General features: G+C 40.9%; 1 pseudogene; it reads right to left on the bottom strand.

Annotated features, from left to right (window-relative positions):
• Positions 1-615: 615 nt before the first annotated feature.
• Positions 616-1357, bottom strand: LOC101327148 (large ribosomal subunit protein uL30 pseudogene; annotated as a pseudogene).
• Positions 1358-21717: the final 20360 nt, after the last annotated feature.

Genomic DNA, 21717 nt, shown 5'->3' with positions numbered 1-21717 from the left:
ATTTCAACCAAAATATTTATACAGGTATTATCTAATTGCTTTAATTCAGGGAAACTTTTTGTGATAAAAAATTGGTAAGGTAAAACTCATCAAATTATCTGTCTTTTTGTAATCTTTTGAATGTTTCGCCAAATTAAGCTGCCTCAAAATCATAGACTTTCTCAATTTCATTTTATATCACTAAAAACATAAACTTATATGATTTTTAAAGAAGCTCTCGATCAAAATATGCTTTGCACAGTTTGAGATATTCTAAAGCATGTTTATAGAATTTTAAAATAAAATGTTGTACATTATTTGTGCTCTCATCATTTAATATGTTTAAATTTCCTTCATGCTTTTTTGGGGATAAATTTAATGTGTTCTTATATACAAATTTTGTTTCCAGTAATTGTCATTCACTGAATTCTTCATGCTGTATTTTTTTGGTATTCATTTGTTGACTACTTGATTAAGGTTTTCAAAGTGATTTTGAACAAAATGCAACCAAAATTTAGAGGACTCATTTATTTACATAATTAATACCATTGTAGAACAAATAGGTCAATTTTTTTTCAATTTAAAGGCAGTCACTGTTTTATTAACTGACCAGATTACAAAATCATGGCAGATACCTTAGTTCATCCTTCTAATAAGCCTGTTGATCTAGTTTTCCCTGTTGCCAGCATCTCCACCTTCTACAAAATAGGTGGTCTTTTCTTCATTCCACCTCGTGGAGAAGACAATTTGAAGGGCCAGAAGAAGTTGTTTGCTTCTTTGAAACACTTCTCAATAGCATAGATCTGATGAATCAGATCCTCCGTGCGGATGATGCCATAGTTACCAAGAGATCGAACAATGAACGCATCTGTCAGGGCAATTCGCTTCTTGTTGCTTTTGCCATAACCACGCTTGTAGATAGACTCATTTACTGACTTCAGGTTTGGGTATCCCCTGTAATGTATGGCTCCACAATTCTGAGCATGTTAATTGAAGCCTTGTTGAGCTTCACAAAGGTGCCATTGAAGACCTGACAAAGGCGAAGAAGCTGCAACACCTTACAGACCTTTGGGCTCACACCATTGATACCTCTGATCCTGATGACAAATGCCAGTTTGGGTTCCATGGGTACATGGAAGTTTCCAGCTTTTCTTGCCATCCTAGCCATTCGAATCTGAATTCTGTACATCTGCCTGTATCCCTTGTGACAATGCTTAGCTTTTTCATAGATAAGCTTCCTCCTTGCCTTTCGAAGCATCTTTTGGGCAAACTTCTTTCTTAGGTGCTTGATCTTAAGCTCTGCAAAATTCTTTTGCTTTCCCTTAAGGGTTTCTGGCATAGCAGGAACCTTCTTTTTCTTCTCTTCTGCACCCTCCATGGTTCCAGCCAGAAAAGAGGCCAAATAGCTTGATTTTTAAGGTAATTCTTCAAAATTTCAAATCTAAAATCCAATTGATAAAAAAAATAATAATAATGATGAGCAGCAAAGAAAGAAAAATCATACAGTCATGGTAACGTCTTTTTAAAAAGTTAATTTTACTTCAGCTTAGTCAAAAAATCTTTGTACTTCAGTTAATGTATTTTGACTATATAAAATGTAAATTTTAGCATCTATTTCAACTAAAATCTCATATAAGTGAAATTAAAAAAAGAGTCATTTGATCTAAATGAAAAGTCATGGTTGATAGAGTGGTGTGCAATTGAACCTTCTATAGCTTTACATATTAAATCATAATTTTTTTGGTATAGTTTTCTTTGAATAACTACTAACTTTTTAAGTAGAATACAATACTTCTTTAGCAGATTTACATTTTTTGCTTTTCTTGTAGTCAGTGATACCACTATGATCTCTCCATGGTGGATGGTAAATGTTAACACATATGTCATGCAAGTTATAAGCTCACACCAGCTTTTTAAGCAGTAGAAATTCAGAATTTAAGTTTTCTTTAAATATGTATTTTTTGTGGCTTTGAGCTCACTGATGGCTAGAGTTTATTGCAAAATAAAAAAGTATTGTCAAATATTTACATAAATAAATAAATACGTTATTGTAGGTTCTCACCATACACTGAAGGAGATAACCCAATAGTAAAAGCACACAGACTACTCTTATAGTATCCATGACAAGACTGCTATAATTTTCTAATTTTCTTGCTGACCTCACCACCTTTGTACATCTTACAGGCATGGGTTATGGCATTTAAGAATCCAGCAAAGGCAGTAGTGACAAATATTTCTCTCACCACCATCATAAACCAGAGGAGTTAGATCTTCCTAAGTGCTTATTTTATCAGCGATTACTCTGCAAGTTGTCCTTGAAAGAGAGGAATGAATTGCCCCTGGAAAGTGTCTAGGAAAGAGATATGGGCTAACAGTGGTCATCTCTCAGATTTAGCCATGTGCTAATGTGAGAATTCTATTACTACACATACATTTCATCCACAAGTAAACAATACCATGGCAGAAGTTGGAAGTACAAAGTGCAGATCTACTAGATCCATCTTGGATTATTTTTTAATGCAGTTGTGACTAATGATGCTTCATTAATAAGAGCAAAATCTAAAACAAGTGCTAAAACAAATGGGACACCAGGATAACAGTAACCTGGGATTGTCCTGGGCAAATCAGAAAATATGGTCACCCTACTCAAAGGCAAAATGTTTGCTTGTGTGTTTATTTTATTTCTAATTTAAAGGACTTGATGTAGATTTTTTTCAACTCTGATCTTCCTTGGTTGGTAAGGAGACCATTTCAAGGAAACACTAGGCCGCAGTGAAACCATAAGTAAATGTTGAAATTGTGAGTCAGCCTTCTTTGCTGTTTTTAGGAGAGTGGATCCCGTTTGGTCTGATATTATCAAACTTGAGATTATTCTGAATATTCTTAGTCTAGAAAGCTGCACATATTACTCACACTGACCTATTTGGTAGAGATGGTTATTAAATGGAAATAGTTTCATTCAGAGTTAGAATAATTTCTAAAATTAGTGTTTGCAGCAAATAAAAAACATATCAAATCCTGAAAACCCCAGCTAGAGTTCACATTTTTAACAAATCAACAGGCAATTGAAACAGAAAAATGACTTTATTCTGCTACTTTATTTTACGAATTGTTATCTACTCAACGTAGGCCCAGTTCTCTCTAGTGCATCAATCCAAAATGTGTATCTTTAACCCTTTAGGCCTCCTATGAAGAATGGCTTTTCTCTTGCAACTTACGCCTAAATGATTCCTTCTTAGAGGAACGTGGTTTGGGTTAAAGACTCTTGTTTGGCTTTATTTTGAACATAATGCCCCATTTACATTTTCTTATTGTAGCCTGGTTATTTCAGAAACTTTCCTTGAGGAGTTTGGAGCAGCTTTTCTCCACTCTGAACATCGTTGGTTTATGTGTATGAGCTGCTGTAAAGCGCAGTGATTGCCTAAAAACACTATAGTTACTTAAAAAAGATGACTTTGATTGTGTGTTTTTTGTTCCCATCACAATAACACTTTGCAGGTGATTATTAAATTAGAGATTTTCTTTGTTTTTCTAACAAAAAAAAAAACAACCCTTTTTTATGTCAGCACCAATTATGAGAGGTAATTTTTCACATTTTACAAAAGATTTTTCTGTCCTACCTCCACGCCCCTCCCCCAGATAAAGAAGGGCTTTGACATTCTATGACAGGGAGGGTTTTTTGCATACACAGTGCTTCTGACTTTTCTTTTAAAAAAATCTGTTGACTCTATTGAAATGTGACAGGACAATATTTAACCTGAATAGAGGCATGTTGACTCCTCTTATTAAAACTGACAGTTAAGGACGTTTCTCTCTTTATTCCTTCTGATACACGCAGACAAGTCTTCACTGCTAAGTAGTATACAAAATCAAAAACAAAAAAATACAGAGCGAAGAGATGACTACCTTATAAACAATATATGAATGACAATTGCAAGTTTAATCTAGCAAAGAAACCTTTTTTTATCCTTTAAGAAAATTAAAGCCCTTTCAAATTAGCTTGATATATGAAGACAGACTGACATCATTAATTTTCAAGTACTCACTCTTCTTTCCTAGCTGCCTTTCCTCTCAAAGATAGGCAATGTTCCGCTAAGCCCTGGACAGGACCACAGCGACACCTATGGAGAGAGTCCAGGGCCTCCATTGAGTCTTGCGTAGAGCTTGCAGCTTTGTGTCTTATTTCTTGGAATTCCTCTGCCTGTTTTGCTCTCATGGGACAAAAATGGTGGCCATGGAGGTTTGTCCCTGAGCTTCCTACTACCTGATGCTTGGTTTCTCTGTTTCAAACAAAATGTAGCTGGAAATATCAAGCTTTCAAAGTTCTTTCCATTTTGCTGGACCAATAAAGAGACTCATTAGCATGAATGAGGCTTAAGTTCCTTTGAGTTGTGCATGGAGTGGGCTTCTTGGGAAGAGCACAATTGGGAACCGGATGCCAACTTTCAGAGAGAGGCAGAAACCATATGGAATTTGGATGTCTTTGGGTACTTGCCCACTCCCCTTAGCTTCCAGGAGTCAAACCTCTTAAAAGCAACTGTTGGCTTTCTTATGCGTCAGGCACTAGATATTTATGTGACATAAGTAAACTGTCCACTGAGACTCACACTTTTTTTTTTGGTAAGAGGGAGGGTATTACACAATTAATGATAGAGTCATTTTTGTTGTAATATAATTTGAGCTGTAGCAGAATCATGAATGGAACTGTGCGATAGTGCCAGCAAATGTACCTCTTATTCTCATTTCCTTACTGAGCATTCTCTCCTCTGCATTTATCACCAGAGAAGGGTTCTTTCAGTGCTCATCAAGGTTTTCAACATTTTGTTGTAGAGAGTCAGAAAAATAGCAGTTTGTTCCACGGCAGCCTTCTCTGTTAATCGTGCAGAAGAATCAGTCTTCTGTGCATTGATACTGATCTGTCCAGTTTAGTCTTGAGAAATTACCCTATTTCTATTTCTCTGGTTATCCTGAAAGGGGCCAGGTGAGACACTTGGTCAAGGCAGCCTGTAGATTATACTGTAGAAGCAATTCTAGATGTTTTTCTTTCTTGAGTAGAGGGACCCAACAGTGTCTATGGTAAAAAAAAAAAAAAAAAAAAAAAAAAAAATCTACCCTCAGATCTTCAGTCTACAGGTGTCAAAAACATTTAAAATTTGTGTGTAAATTTCAGTTCCTATCCTTTGTGTTTGTCAAGATTGTGCCAAGTCTTTCATGATGTCTTAGTTGGGGTTAACCCACCCCAAACAGAAAATGGTCCCAGGTGTGCTGGGCGGGAGTGGGGGAAGGGAGGGCAGCCCACGAGGGATGTGGTAAAGTAGGTCAGTACTGTGGGCAACTGGAGCTTCATGCTTTTGGGGGTCGTCAGAGGCTACATAGACCATCCTTGATAGTGAGACTCTTGAGGGACAAGAAAGCTCTTTATCTGTAACTTCTGCCTCTTGTTATTTGAAGGTCATTACTGAGCGTCAGTTTCTTAGCACTTCATGCCTCTCTTCTGTCCTGAACCCACCACCTTGGCTAGAGAGAGCAGGAAGCTATGTGTATGGGAACTTTCTGCTGATTACCTCTGGGATGGCCTGAGGGGATCCAGGGAAAGCACCAGTAGCTTCTGGTACACATGGTTTATGTGGTTTCGAGAATTAAGTACAGTTGTAACTCTGTGGGTGTTTGAGTGTCTGTGTGTTGGGGGTAGGGAGGATTATTAGCTCTTCTTAGCCTTAAGGTAAAGTATGTATGTGTGTGTGATGGTGGGTATTACCACTGTGATACGCAAGCAGAGATACAGGGTTCTTGTTACATATAGAGTGAAAACTGTCACGAGCCGGAGGAAGGAGCTACAGAGTCCCAAGTTCTCTGCTTGACTATTTGAGCTCTAACTGAATGTAAGAGGCAAAAAGAAGAGACACGTTAATTAGACAACACGACTGCCAATAAATCACAAGAGTTATCGCGTATGAGGTTGAATCGTGGGCCACATCAAGGTTTATTTTCTTTTTATTTCAGCTGCCATTAGCTGTAGAGTGGTGCTCTCCTGTAGAACTTCTTGCTAGTTCCATGCAGCTATTGAGATATGGCCAGTGTGACTATACTAGTTTGCTAGGGCTGCTATAACAAAATACCACAGACTGGGTGGCTTACACAACAGAAATTTACTTTCTCTCAGTTCTGAAGGCTATAAATCTGAGATCAAGGTGCTGGTAGGGTTGATTTCATTCCAAGGCCTCTCTCCTTGGCTTGCAAATAGCTGCCTTTTTGCTGTGTGTCCTCATATGGTCTTTTCTTTGTGCACACACATCCCTGGTATATCTCTGTGTGTGTTAATTTCCTCTTCTTATAAGGACACCAGTTAGATGGAATTAAGACCCACCCTAAAGACCTCATTTTAACTTATTACCTCTTTAAAGATCTCATCTCCAAATATAGTCACATTCTCAGATTTTGAGGGTTACAACTTAAACATATGAACTGGGGAGACATAATTCTGTCCATGATAGTGACTGGAGAGCTATAATTTCTAACTTTATCTAATTTTAAATAATTTAAATTTGAATAGCTACATGCTGCTAGTGGCTAATATTGGGCAGTACAGCTCTAGAAGGTTTACTTATTAGCTCTTCTGCTGTGAATCCAGAAAAGTCTGTAGCAATGGGATTCTTCCTTGACCGTCAAGGGGATGGTTCAACTGGAACACCAGACACTGTATTATGTCCTAGGGAGTTTCCACATTAGAGGTTTCCATGATTCTTTGATAAACAGTGAAATCCAAGGCTGGAAGAGAGAGAAAAGCAGATCCTAAGGTTGAAGGTCAAAAGTAGAGCTACTAGCCACAGTCAGGGGCTGAAACCCAGAAACTGAATGGGAGCATAAGAAAATCTGGAACAAAGTGTAGAGGGTCCTGGACACTTGCTATGATTCTGATTATAAGTGGTCTCATCTTATTCTTGACATGCCACAGTCCTTGACAACAGTCTCTAGGTCATATTCATTCTGTTTAGGGTACATACTGGGTTAATGTACGATTCAGTCATCCTTCCAGGAGGGTTGTTTCTCCCTTTGTGAATCATCTAATCTGATACACCTCTTTTGTTCCGGTAGCCTCTGTGTACTGGGAAGAATTATGTCTTCTCAATGGCAGCCGACAGGAGAGGGTCCTCGGTACGTGTGCTATACTTCGGTCTCCTCTACGGCAAGGGTGGCCTGGGTGGGCTCCTCACATTCAGTGCTTGTGCCTACTGAAGTGTAGTTGGGTCTAGTTGGTCTGCTTTGGCCTCACCATTGCCTCTGGTCCCCTCCATGTGTGGTATCTTCCGGTCTACCAGTTCTCTCACTAATTACTTGTCCACTCCTTTCAAGGCATCTGGTGCTCCTATATTGCCTGATACTTGCACAGGCTCTGAGAGCTAGGGTGCTACCTCAAGTCCCATTGTTCTCAGCAGGGAGTGATTTTGTCCCTTCGATAGAGGACACTGGCAATGTCTGTAGATATTTTTGGTTGTCCCACTGGGGAGGCGGGCATGGACTGCCTGGCATTGTAGGTAGTGGCCGAGAATTCTGTTAAACATTCTATAATGCAAAGGACAACCTTCACAACAAAGAAGTATTTGGCCTAAATTGCTGAGGTTGAAAAGTTCCTTCTAGTCCATCTTTTTAATTAATTAATAAATTAAAATTTAAAACAATTTTTTATTGGAGTAGAGTTGATTTACAATTTTGTGTTAGTTTCAGGTGTACAGTAAAGTGAATCAGTTATACATACACATATATCCACTGTTTTTAAGATTCTTTTCCCATATAGGCCATTACAGAGTATTACTCCATCTTTTTAAATACCTCCTTCAACCATTTCTAAACAGTGCTTTGGCAGTAACACTATATGAAGTTTTCTATCACTCTTCACTCCCGATTTTTCTCTGGAGTTTTGACCCCAAAGGGGAATTCAGGGTACTTGTATCTGATCTGTTACTCGCTTTCTCTTTGTCATCTGCAACACTTACTCTCCTCTGTGGCTAATTGATTTGGGTGCCCCAGGCTTAGCTCCATCAAGGGGTGCTTTTACCTATCCACTCTTCCCCTGAAACAATGAAATACATTTATTTAATGGATGGTGAGAGGAATCCACCTAAGGGGAAAAAATTAAATAGTTTCATATTTTCAAAATATCATCCCCATTATGCTATGGTTAATGGAGCTACTGCAGAGTATTGGTGAGCATATGGTACAAGGGTGTGGCAGGCACTGAGAGGTATGGTGTCTGAGTGGGTGTCCTACTCTTTAACCCCAATCACTCATGGTTTGAAGGGCGAGCTCAGTTTTATTCTCAGCACCACTGCCCATGCCTTCTTCTAAGTAGCTTAAATCATGTCCTGACCTTGTTCCTAAGAGCTGCTGGTTTGAGAGAATTAGAGAAGGGAACAAAGGGAGGGGCTTAGGTAGCTCCTCCGTCCTTGTCCATTCCCTTCTCTTACTCTGTGCTCCAAACCCATTCCCTGATCCCCCAGCCTCAACACGCACATGTACAAGGAGGTAGCAACGCTGAGAAATGGTGTTGATAGATGGATGATCCTGGCTTGCTTGGGGCTCCCTATCGCCACCTTGGCCCCTGTCCCACTGAGGACCGCAGTCAGCTTCAAACTTAGCACTTCCTGGGCCACACTGAGTACTTTCCTTTGTGATGCAGGAGTGCTGTTGGCCTGCAAGCCTCAGCACATGTCTCCTTTGCTGCTGCCTCTAGGAAACAGAGCCCTAGTGGCTGGGCTTGGCAAAGCACAGAGCATTTGAAATCAGTCTGGGCCAAAAATGCAGGTCTAGTTTTCTTTTTATATATAAAAGCTTTTTAAAAAAATCTTTAAATTTGTTCTTCAAGAAGAAATAAACCTTTATTAGACCCTGTGTATTGCTGTAAATTTGATTGACCAGATGTTTGTCAGATTTAATACACGCTGTTTAAAAAGTTGCTTTCTACATCTTGACTGAGGCTCTTTCTGGTGAGGAAGGAGCCAGTTTATAGGAAACAATGAAATAATTTTTTACACCTTACAGATGCTCTAATCCCATTACAGACTGAGGTGTTTAAAATTCTTGGTGTTTCTTGCTTTATTTTTATGGTATGAGTGATTGTGAAGGAGAAAGCCAAGGCAAGAAAATATTTAAATAAGGCGTCCCCCCAGGGGACGGTGGGGGCAGGGGTGGGGGGAGGAATACAAGGAATGTTTGAGGGTTATTTTTTGTATTTGATTTGCTTTCCGGCCATGGCTACTGGCTACAGCTGAAAGGCCACTGCTAGAATTTTGATCAGTGATGCCAAGCTCTTGGACCACAATCCAAGATGTTGCTATGCAGAAGAACCGGGGCTAGGTTTTCTCCAATCCTACTAAACAGAATGTGGCTTCCATAATCCCCTAATGTCCTCTCTTGAAAACAGGCCATTAGTGTGTTTCCTAAAAGGGTAGCAGATTCAAATGCCTACAAGGACCAGGCAGATACCAAAAGTGGTCAAAGTGAGCCAGGAAGCTCTCTGCAGCAAACTGGGGGACTCCAAGCCCACCAAAGAAACAGTGAGTCCTCAACTACAGCATCTTGTGCTCCGTGGAACTGTGAGCCCAGTAAAGGGATGTTTATGAGAAATTTCCCAATTTTAAGTAAACAAAATTCATCTACAGGGTATACTCTGCCTAAGGACAATAGGTTTGTAAATCTTCTGATAAAATGTGTATAAATAGAAATGCTCCATTTAGAAATAATTAGTCCCCACATTTGAATTGTTAGAACTAGCAAAAGTGTTAAGCTTTGGAAGCTGACACAGGAGTTGTCAGCCTTTTATTTTGCTATGAAAGGGTATTAAGCAGACACTGTTACTATTTACTATCACCAACATGTTTCATAAAAGAAAGGACATTAATTCCCACCCCACCCCCCAAAAGAGTAGGAAGGAAACAATCTCAGACTTAATAATAGCCTTTCAGGTGAATAATTTTATTTCTATGAAAAATATCATGAAATTATCCATTCTTTTCTAATTTTCTAGCGAACACTTCATCACAAACCAGTGATGATCTACAGACCATTGCCAAAACTATCCCACCTGTTAATACTACTGTCCCACCTATTCAACTACTTACACCACTGGAGTGTTCTTGGGTTTTATCCAGTGACCAATTAGGTCTATAATTATTTAAGTCACATAAAGGAGAAATAAGTCTTTTTTATTACAAAATAATACAAAAATAAGAAAATTACGATTGCCCCACTTCTACTTCTGTGAGATGACCACTGTAAAAATTTTGGTGTATACCTTTCTTATATTTTTTCTAATTGTATATTTGTTTGGAATCCTACTGTCTGTGTTGTGTCATAGTCTGTGTTTTCACTTCAATAATACGTTGTGAACATTTTTCTTTACTCACCAATCAGCAACGTTTTTTAATGGCTTAGTAGCATTATGTTTTGTGGCACAATTTAATGTTGATGGTTATACATTCATATTACCTCTCACTCTGAACTTTCCATAGAGCACTCGGAATGAATATCTTTATAGCTGTAGAACCTACCTTCTGAATATCTTATTTTGCTTGTTTTTCTTTTTGTACTTCCCTGGATCTCTAGTAACCTTCTTATACGTAAACACAAGTTCATTTCATCTGTATTCCCAGTCTAAACCATTTGTGAACTGTCCAGGGAATCAACAGTGGAAGATGATTTTGTGGCTGGCCGGGGCTGTGTTCCTCATAATGGGTGCTATTAGATAATCAGTGTGAAGCAACTTTTTGAGCCACTTTGGTAAAACGAATGACAAGTTCTGGTGTCATCAGTGGAAGGGAGAACAATTTAACCATGTCATCTGGCTTCAGCGTTTAGCTTTACAACCACATAGGTGTCAGGCAGCCACGTGAGTATCCATGAGTTCAATACTGAGACAGTTGGAAATTCTAGAACCATACGATTCAACTGTTCAGCTTAGAAAGAGATGAGAAATGCCAAGCTCTCTTAATATCTGGTTGCATCTTCTCGTATTATTTGAACAGATTTAAAAACATTTTAAAATATACCCTTTCCAGAGAGATATAGACTGTCCTTGCTTTAGATCCAGTTTGCACAGAAATGTTACAAATCTTCTTTGTGAGTCATTCTTATCCAGGTTATTGGAGGCAATTTCATTAAATGTGTCATGGTTTATATCACCATTCAGAATCTGCTTACCACTTGGTTCACCTTTACAATTTAGTTCCTCCTTAGAAAAAAATGTACTTTTCTGGAGATTTGGACATATCTGCTTTTCATGTTATTGTATTTCATGGCATACTCTGTCTACTGCACTTTGAACTAACTTCTCTGAATGGGAGATGAGAGAAAAGAACGTGTGCATTTGAAAGAAGTTTAATTTTGCTGCCTATGAATTGGAGCCAAGTGTGAGAGGACTTCTTGGTTCATAAAGTCAAGCTTAATTTTAGGAAAATGGTGTTGGTGTCCCAGATAGCTTGAAATTGAATTATGACAGTTGGAACTTTTTAATTCACTCTACATTTTTCATGTGTCCAATGAACAGTGCTCCAAGGCACTGTCAACCAACTGAATATGACATCATCGTCCTTGGTTTCTTTGAATCATTATCTTTGAGCAGAATGTGAATGCTACTTGTTTACTGTCTGTTGTTAAATTAGCATGTAAGTTCCATGAGGGCAGGGATCTTGTTCATTTGTTAACAGCTATAGGCTCAGTATCTATTTGAGCCCTAAGCATATGGGAAGTGTTTACTAGCTATTGAATGAGTAAATAAATGGATGAACCATCAAAATTGGGTAATTCACTAGTGACATTATTCAAGGCCAGCTAGTAGTAAATTCTCTTGGCCCATGCACATTTTCCAGAATCAAGATTTTGTTCTCTTAGAGATTGGGTCTATGGCACGAGAACCAAAGAGCGTCTCCTTGCATGCATCTTCAGGACCACTGAGAAAATACAGCCCTACTAACACAGAGATAACCCCTCTTTATATTTCTGTGTGTGTAGTCTCCTACAGTTTTTTTCAATGCATAGGTGTAGTCTTATAGACATCACAAAATTGTACAAATATAACTAGTGTATTTTCCTATGTCATAAGATGCTACTTTAAAAGCATGATTTTAAACAGCTCTATGACATTTTATCATGTGAATGGACCAACTTTTATGTCACCATTATGTCTAACCACCAAAATGGACATTTAGATTATATATTATTTTTCTCTCTTTTAAATAATATTGTGATTAAAATCTTCATACCTAACTTTTATACATAATATTCTGATGTTTAGGATTAATTCCCAAACACTGAAATTTGTGGTTAAAGACTATGAATATTTTTAAAAGTGTAATAAATATGGCCAGATGGTTACACAGAGAGGTTGTACCAGGTTACGCCCATGTAACCCATATCTGAACTTCTTTTTCACACTAGCATTTGTCATTAAAAATGAAACAAACAGGGACTTTCCTGGCTGTCCAGTGGTTAAGACTTCACCTTCCAATGCAGGGGGTGCAGGTTCGATCCCTGGTTGGGGAGCTAAGATCCCACATGCCTTGTGGCCAAAGACCAAAACATAAAACAGAAGCAATGTTGTAACAAATTCAATAAAGACTTTAAAAAAAATAAAAAATAATAAAATCTAAAAAAATGAAACAAAACTTTGTCTATGTGTTAATAGAAAATATTATCTTACTTTCTACTTCATTGATTATTAGCATTTCTTGGTCCATTATATGTTTTCTTTGTGAATCTTATTTTAATGTTCTTGCCCATTATTCTATGGGTTATTTATCCATTTCCCAGATATTTATTACACAGCTACTATGTACCAGGCACTGTTCTAGTCATTGGGGAAACAACAGTGAAAGAAACAGCAAATGTCTATTGTTGTAAAAGTTAAATGAAATCATGTGTGTAACACCCTTAATACAGTAGGTTCTGCCTCATACAGGACTGTAGTAGGTCATCATCCAGTCATTCTTGGTGTAGTTGTATGTGTCTCTGTGCCAGGAACATTAGCTACTCTTTTGGGAGCAGGGTGTTTCTGGAATTTTTCTATGTTGAGTTGGCTAGCAATGACTTAGGTGTTCATGGACATGACTGTGAACCTCAAATAAGTATACTTCTCTAAAGCCAAACTAAATGTAACCAGATCCACAAAATGCCGGTGGCCACTTGAGTGCCACCTGATGTGAGAGGAAGTGTAAAAAAAATCAACGTGAAAAGAGACAGTAGCCTTAACTGACTACCTAGCATATCTTGTAAGAGTTTGCAAGTTTTGCAAACCGTACGCATCTTTGCCATGGTCTCTCCCAGGGTCTCATAGTTAATCTTCCTCTGGGTGGGATAGGTAGCAGGGCTTGAATAGCATCACTTAGACCCCATGTTCCGATGGGAGTCTCGAAATACAATTTAGAAGTGAAAGTTCAAAATCACCAAGATTCTTGTTTCTCCTTCTTGCTACACAGAATTTTTGAATCTGGTGAGCACTGCCATGTTGCATCACAGTTGAGTATATAGTGTTAAGGGTGACAAAGAATCAGGCATCTGCAGTCAGAATTACAGGTTTTATGGGACTAATCCCATTTCTTGCCCTGATTTCAATGTGTTTTCTATATGATCTGATAGAGGAGGACTGGGTTTTGTTTTCAAAATGATTCAGTTCACGTCCAGCCCCAGAAGGCTAGTGTCCAAATGGATCGCAGGTCTGCCTCTTTCAGCTGGACCTCAGTCCCTCTCAACTTCTCTGTCTGCAAATGTTCCTGCCAAATAGGAGCTCTGAGAAGGGGAGGGACCTGCGTGCTTTTAAGGGTCTGTTCTTGTAGCTGTAGGGTGGAGAGGTTGCGGCTGTGGGGGGGGGGGGGGCGGGTAGAAAGGATACTCGGTTAGGTGTTGGATTTGTATCAGAATAAGTGTGTCCTTTCAAGAAAGCACCACTTGGAACAAAACGTCACCACATCCTCACCTTTTACCAAGAGCAAACTGGCCACTTTGCGTTCTGCAGTTTGATGGCTGTTGAGCTACTTAGGTCTGAGCCAGAGGCTGGCGGGCTGTATGCAAAGTGCTGTGTAATTGTGCAGTTTTCTGTGGTCCATCTTTGGAACAACGTCTCATAAAAATCTTAAGTGGCTATCACTTTTCATGGCTAATGAACTGAGGATCTGGGAATGAGATCCAGAGCCAGTTCTTGGGTTAAATCTTCCGAGCCTCCAACAAGGCTGTGTTTAGGAATTTGGGGGACAGGAGAGCCCGTACCCTCAGATGAAGGAAGATAAGCTCTGACCTTCCTCGCCAAGCCTGGAGACCTGCTTGAAGAGGGTACCAATGACCAATCAAGGCGGATCAAGAATATCAAAAGGCTTGTTTGAGCATCAGTAACATATTGAGTGTAGTTTCCCCCTCTGTTTATTTTCCATGTGATTTCTAAGAGACTCTTTCTCATTTTAAAAAATATTTCAAGTAAGAAGTATTGCCATTCACATGCTGATCAGTAACCAAATGGTGGAGGCCTCCAGTGAACAGCGAGGGAGGGCTGGGGGGTGGGGTGGAGGTGGGGGGGGGGATCAGGAAACTTCTGGCACAAAGGAACAAAGTAGAGTGGGAACTGGTGGTCACTGGTAAAGGCCAGTGGTCTATTGAGAAGGGAATTTTAAGGCGGATTCCATTCCGTGATGCACACAAGTAGATAACCAAATAAACAAATGAATCCGTGTCTGCTTTCCCTTTATTCCACACTAAAGACAATGCCTGCACGTGTTTTAGGCCCCCTGAGGAGGATGACAGGGAGCTGGAACCCAGGTATAACTGCATTAAAAATATTTCAAATAGGTCCCAACTTGATTTCCTTGTCTTTCATCTGGTTTTCTTTCTGGTATTGCAAATTCCCTTTCCCTCCTTTTATTTTTCTGCCAGTCTATGGTACTTGCACTCATTTCCAGCGAAGGACATGAACATTCTTTCGTATGGCAAGGTGAAAATAATTTTATTTTCATCACTTCCCTCCCCTCCCCCCCACCCTGAGCTTGTGATGGATTTACTTGAAAAAAAAAATAATGATGGAGCTTCACAAACTGGCCTGACAGTTGTGATGCGGAGAGCGAGCCAGCTGAGTAGGGACAGTGAGGCATCTCTGTACCTATTATGGCAAAAATCGATAATGCTTTCTGTAAATTGCTCCTCCCAAAGGAGCCGAACAAATGCAGCAGACAGGGGAAGCCATCATTCTGTGTGAAGGCTCCGCACACTTGGACCAGTGCAATTATGAACAGGAGGGCGGTTTGGTCTGTGTGTGTGTGTGTGTGTGTGTGTGTGTGTGTGTGTGTGTGTGTTCAGAGTAAGACTTCTGGGGGAGCGGGGAACTTATTCATCGTAAAAATTTAACTGTCTGCTTCTTCTCTCGGGAAGGTGCATCCTTCTATCTGCCCTTCCAATGTGGGAAACCCCGTAGTCGAGTTATCCCAATAAACCCTTTGGAAGTTGCAATGGATGGATTAAAGAGAATAGCCAGCCTACTTAATTGTTGATTTCCTGACTGAGGACTTATTGTTCTGTTGCTTTTCTGGAAACTGTCTTGTAAGGACTTTGGGAATTCCATACTGGATCTATGACTATAAACAATCTCGTATGTGTGGGCTGTTTTGAAATTTTCTTCGCTTTACAAATCTCTCATCTTAGTGATCTTTGAAAAGATAATGTATTACAAGTTCCTTTAGGGACTGTTTTTTTCTATAATGTTATGACTCCTGCCCATCCCACCCCACTCTACTCCTGAACTGCAGAAGGAAATGGGAGCCACTTCCATAATGATGATTCTCGCAGCCCACTGCTATATTAACCTTATTTCCTAGCAGGAGGACCCTAAAATTAATTAGACATGTCATGAGACAGTTGCTATTAAAAATAGCAAAAGATGTCAATAAAATAATTTTTCAGTTGATGTGTCGGGTCGAGGAAGTGGTGTACCTAGAATGCAAAGATTGTTGTTAAAATAACTAACATCGAGAGGAAATGTGCTCTGTTGGAAAGACCACTGAATTCAGAGCCCAGAAGTCTTAGGTTTAAAGAACAGCTTTGCTACTTACTAACTTGACCCATAATGCATTTCAGTCCTGGTGTCTTCATCTCTGAAATGAGGAAGGTGATGCCTCCTTATGCTCTGTCACAGGTTGTGAGAAAGTTGTATGAAAATCCATTGCCAAAATTAAAGTCATGAAGATGTACATTATTATTAGCTTAAAGAAGATAAGCAAGCTTAGGCCTGGGTGTACTTGAATGAAAAGGCCAAGTAGGTCTGTCCATGGTTATATGGTACCAGCATGCTTGATCTCATTTGGTCTTGGATCCTATTTATTAAAGTCAGTTTCCTATAGAACATGAGACTCTAGGAAACCTAGGTTTCAGCCCATGTTGGAACTGACAACGTATATGAGGGGAAAATAAAAGTTGGAGATACAAGTAGTTGGAATTTTATCTGACAAATGATCTGACAAGACCACATTTCCCGTGTCATCCAGTTTAAGACAAGCAGGTATTATAGATTGGGGGTTGACACTCCTTAAATAAGAGGTAGTTGCAATTTTGTTGGGGAGAGAGGCAGCAGAGAAACAGAAGGCACTATTTGAAGGCAATGATAGGTTCTGAGAGGGAGAAGGGGACCTGGATTTTATCTGAGGGGATAAGACTGGCAGAGTTTTCGATAGTTTTGTTGTTTTGTTTACGTTAGTGGTAAGAGGGCTAACGGGATGGGGTATGAGAGGAGCCCATGGGAGTCCGCAAGTAAGAAAGTAAAAAGCCGGAAAGGGCAGATGGTGAGACAAGGGGAAAAAAGGAGACTACAGAAGTACTAAAGATTTAGAAATAAGGGAAGTAGACACATTGGAAACATCCAAAATAATCCCAATCATCATGACCCAAGGAGATAACCCTATAATGGTTGAAAACGTATTCCTGTTGATGGAGCAGTTGGGAATAGAAGGCTAACACGTGTGTTGACATGAGTTAGGCAGACATCTCCACATGATAAAACGTTTGAATGCACAGGCAGAAGGTGAGTCAGAAGGTGGGGTCATCCAGAGGGTACTTGAATGGATGGACACTTGGGGACATGATTTGAGAAAAAGAGTCACAAACACCCTGGGGAGAAGTAAAGCTAATGAAATCCTACCAGGTTGGTAAAACTCAAGATCTAGCCCATACCTAGGACATGAGCTGAGAGTTAGGTGCCACGTAACCCATCACAGCTTAGACAGGAAGGTGTATCCTTTCAAAGGAAATGTTGTCTGATGTCTGCCCCCTGCTGGAAGCAGCTGCCTTGACTCCCAAAAGTGAGCGGGAGAGAGCAGAAAAAGAATTTCTGACCTATTAAAGTCAATAATCCCAGGATCCTAATGGATCCAAGTGCATCTGAATAGCATATTAAAATTACCCAAATTGTCTTTTAAAACCTACTGATGTGGGTCGCCCAAGCAGCATGCTCCCAGCTGTTAATAATTAATACTGAGCATCCTGGGGAGGGATCACTGTGGATAATTGTAACTGGTAAGCATGAGTCTGGCAGCCCAGTGGGCTATGGGTCGGAAAAGGGCAGCGAGGAAGGAATCATACATCAAGCTGGTGCTAGAGGTCAGGTATCGGTGGTCTGCTTCCTTTGGTTGAACTTATCCTTCTGATGGGAAAGCCTTCTAAACAAGGCTGTGAATTGGTTTTCATGCTCGCATCGACAGATTGGGAAAGCAGTTTGTTCTACCAAATTTAACAATGATATATCATTATCACAACTTTGGGGGAAATCTATAAAATCAATAAGTTTGTAGCCTGAACAGGATTTGTATCGCTTGCTTGCTGTGCTGGTGTCAAAGCGTGAGCATATGGATTGAGTCACAGCCTGAGATCAATGGAGTTTGTGGACAGTGAGCTCAATAACAAGCCCTTCTGAAAAGAAATAGATGTAAAAAGCAAATTTACTAGAGTATAAAAAAAAAAAAACACTAATATTTTTTTCCACGCCTGGCTGTAAAGTGCTGTTTGGCTGCCTTTGGCTGCGGGTACTTTGAAAGCTGTCTAGGCTATGTGCTTGCAATGCTGAATGCTCCTGCGCTAGCTTCATGCATTGCATGTACAGTTGGGTGCTTCTATTTACAGGGTTTGTACCAGGAAACTCGCCAAGAATAAGAGGAGGGGGAAAAATAGCCCTTTATATTGTAAACTGAATAAAGAATAAAAACAGTCAGTGTGTCTGCTGGGGAAAGACCACGGTAGCTTTATTTACTTTGTGCTGGTAGGACTTGCTAATGGAGAAAAATAAAAAGGCATAATTAAATAGTTTAATGAATTCGCAGCTCTTTTGTTTGAGTGGGAGGGGAATGCATGTTCCAGAGAGGCCTCACAAAGAGCTTGGCTGGCAGTGAGTTAAAAGTAGGAAATCAGTTCTTTGAAGGCATTTTTATACTTCATTATCCCAGCATGTAAAATGACTTGTACTAAACGATTGAGGATTTTATTTTTCACTCTCTCTCTTTCTCTCCTTTTTCCTAAACAAAAGAGAGCATGGGGCGTCTGGTGTCTAATTCCCCTCCGGGTCCTGGAGCGGGGAGATCAGCCAGGCTGATCACCAGGCTGGTGGGCCAGTCCCTGCCCAGGAGCGGAGTCGAGGGCTCTGAACCACCGTGGAGCCCAGGGAGCAGCCAGCCAGCCGTGCACGTCCGCTGTGCAGGAGTCCCGCGAGCTGGCATCAGTGGCCCCTAATCTCCCTTTCGTGGGGGAAAGCTCCTGCCTATTGATGGGCTGTGAATGAGGGGGTGTCCTTTATGTTGTATTTTTTCTTAGCAGCCAAGATCACTTCTTCCCTCTTAGGTTGAAAACAAAGGGAAAAAACTCCTGGGGAGATGAAGTAAAGTTTGGGGAACACTGACTCTGATTCTCAGCCCTGACCTGGTTTCCTTCTCTTCCATGAGAAGGATGTGATCGGGAGGGCAGGGCCTTTGGGGAAGCCAGCTGGCCACCAGCATCCAGCTGTTCCCAACTGGCCACCAGATTCTCACGCTCAAATTGGGCAGCTGGGCAGGGCATGTGCTACCTACCCAGGCAGGTAGAAGATTGGGCCCAAGAAAGTTAATTTCAGACTGCAACTTGGGCAGGGGGTGGTGGAGGGCAGGAGATATCAGGGCTCTGGGTTTGAGGTGAGACTCTTCCTGATGACCCACAGAGGAGAGGCCAGAAGGAGGGTAGCCTTTGACCCCTGAGGGAGTAGGGCAGCTCGGACTTTAAACCACGAGGCATGGTGTGGTGGCTCAGGAGCCACCACGAGTGGTACCTCGCAGGGTGAACCCTGGGTTTTCTAGAACCAGTTCTGACTGCTCTTCATTCTGCCATGGCGCTTGTGTATAAAGAGAGTAAGCAGAATGTTCTTTTGAATAACTCTAGTATTTTAAGTGTTTGGCAGGTTCCTGCCTTCCCTCTGCTCCCCTCCACTCCCTTTCCGGCTGTTTGAGCACAGGGTCTCCCAGAGGGTGTGGCCCAGGCCAGGTCTGCAGGGGATGCCCCTGCCACGTGGCAGCTGCCTGAGCGCCCCTTCTATAGATTTGTTGTTATTTCTTCCATCCAGCCGAAGTGAGGGGTCTCTCCCGAGCCTTCTGTGGCAGCACTTCTAAGGCAGTGGAAAAACAGCCTGCCTGAGGTGGCTCTAGGTGACACACCTCATCCGTCTTTGGAGGAGAAAGGCCCGCTTGGGTCTGAAAATAATTACGACTCCTTTCCGTCAGCCTTTTATTTTCTCCCTCCCTCTTTCTCTCGCTCTCTCTGCTGGACTCACGTGTCAGTCTTGCTTCCACATCCAGGGCCCAGTCTTTTCCCAGCCCAGCAGTGTGCCTCGAAAACCCCTCAGCAGTGTATTTCCGCACCCCCCACTTCAGCAGGCCGGTTCCTGGTGGCCTTTCTGCTCTGTCACCTTCAACATGTGAGTCAGCTGCCAGCATCAGGGAATTTCCATTCAGTGCTTTGCCAGGTTCGGAGATTTGCGTTTACAAAGCCTCGCTATGCCTTTAAAGGGCTCACATTTGCTTATAAACAACACTTGCTGTTTGTTTCTTGTTAAATTTTACCTCATAAACAAATATTACTATGTGAACCTCAGCCAATAATTGTTAAATCCTGACTTTTTTTTTTTCTTATACCTATAATGCATCGACTGTAAACCTAAGATTTCAACTTTATACGATGGCTTTCCTTCCCCCACCTCTCTGGAGAACTGGGGGTTTGCCTGGGTGGGGTGTTTGAAGTCATTGGACCCATCTTCATAAAAAATACCAGATAGAGGGTGGATCTGTGGGGTTGAATACAGTTGAACACTCTGGCTATACAAACAAACCCCAAATGGACAAGCTCTGGGTTCTCTTGCCTTTTTTGATTCGAGTACTGAGGAGGCTGACAGAAATTATTTTCACAATTAGCCTTAACTTTTGGATTACAGCATTTCTTTCAGTATAATGACCAGGCTGTGTGGTAATTTACAGCCAGTCCCCGGCCTTGCTGAGTAGCAGGGAAATGCTGTGAAAGTGACTGTTAATATTGATCAATGAGGGCTAGAGAGAGTTGCAGACCCTCAGCACTGCCACTTAAAGTGGGCAGGAAACCCAAATTGACCAGTAATAAAGTGTTTGAGGTTGTACGAGGTGGCTCCTGGGGAAACTGCTGCTCCGAGAGGGAGGCTGGAGGAGAGAAGCTGTCAATTACTCTTGTTTGATGCCTGGTTACTGAGCAGGACAGAGCGGGCTGGGGCCTGGGGCTGCCAGAGGATGAGAGGCAGACCCAGCCTGGATCTCTCTGGAAAGCCACAGAGAGGCTGGGTAGGAAGGGAGACACAGGGGCTCTCTTTACATTCCTTATGGGTCCAGAGGCCTGCAACTCACTGCTATCTTTTCCCATGTTTCTTTCATTTTAGGGCAGGAAGTAAAATCTGACTGTTGGCAATCTTTCCCCTACTTCTGTGCTGGACACTAGTGGTGGATGGGGTTTTGGTTTTGGTAATTATTGCAGTTTTATGGGTAAAAGACCAGAAATCTAAAAAGATAGATCTGGGAATGAAAATCAGCTGCTGTTATGGACTTTGAGCTTAAGTCTCATTTAAGGTGATCACATTGTCATTACTGTTTTACAGATAATTAATAATAATAATAGCAGTGTGCACGATGGTCCTCTGATTTCAGTGCTTAATGTATTAACTCATTCAATCCTAAAAACAACCCCATGGAGGGAGGTGCTACTGTTTTACCAAGGGAATAGTATACGACAGCAGTTTTGATAGGAATTCTACTACTTAGAAGAGATGAATTAGAACATTCTTGGGACGAGACCGTGAGCCAGATGAACAAATGACCCAGTAATTGTTCCTGGAGTGACACGTTTCCTTTAATGAACCTGTGATATGCAGCATCATCTGGGGTTTGTGTTGTCAACCTTCCAATTCAATGGGGTTTTGTTGCTTTCAGTCAGCTGCATGTACTTAGTTGAGAGGTGAGTGATTTAGTTAAAGCTAAAATTGAGTAATCAACCAAAAGTAGATGATTGTAATCAATTTAGTTAGGTAGAAAGGTCAAAAAGTATTGATAAAACGGAAACTGCAGTTACTCGAACAGTCATTCTACTTTTTCTGTGCCTGACTCAACGCCACTCAAGAGTCCTTTGTTAAGTTACAAATCTCATGTAAAACCATTTGGGAACTCTTCCAGTACAAGTAAATAC

The sequence above is a fragment of the Tursiops truncatus genome, chromosome 19 (genome assembly GCF_011762595.2).
Source record: "Tursiops truncatus isolate mTurTru1 chromosome 19, mTurTru1.mat.Y, whole genome shotgun sequence".
Classification (NCBI taxonomy): domain Eukaryota; kingdom Metazoa; phylum Chordata; class Mammalia; order Artiodactyla; family Delphinidae; genus Tursiops; species Tursiops truncatus.
This window is presented reverse-complemented; position numbering and strand designations above follow the sequence as displayed.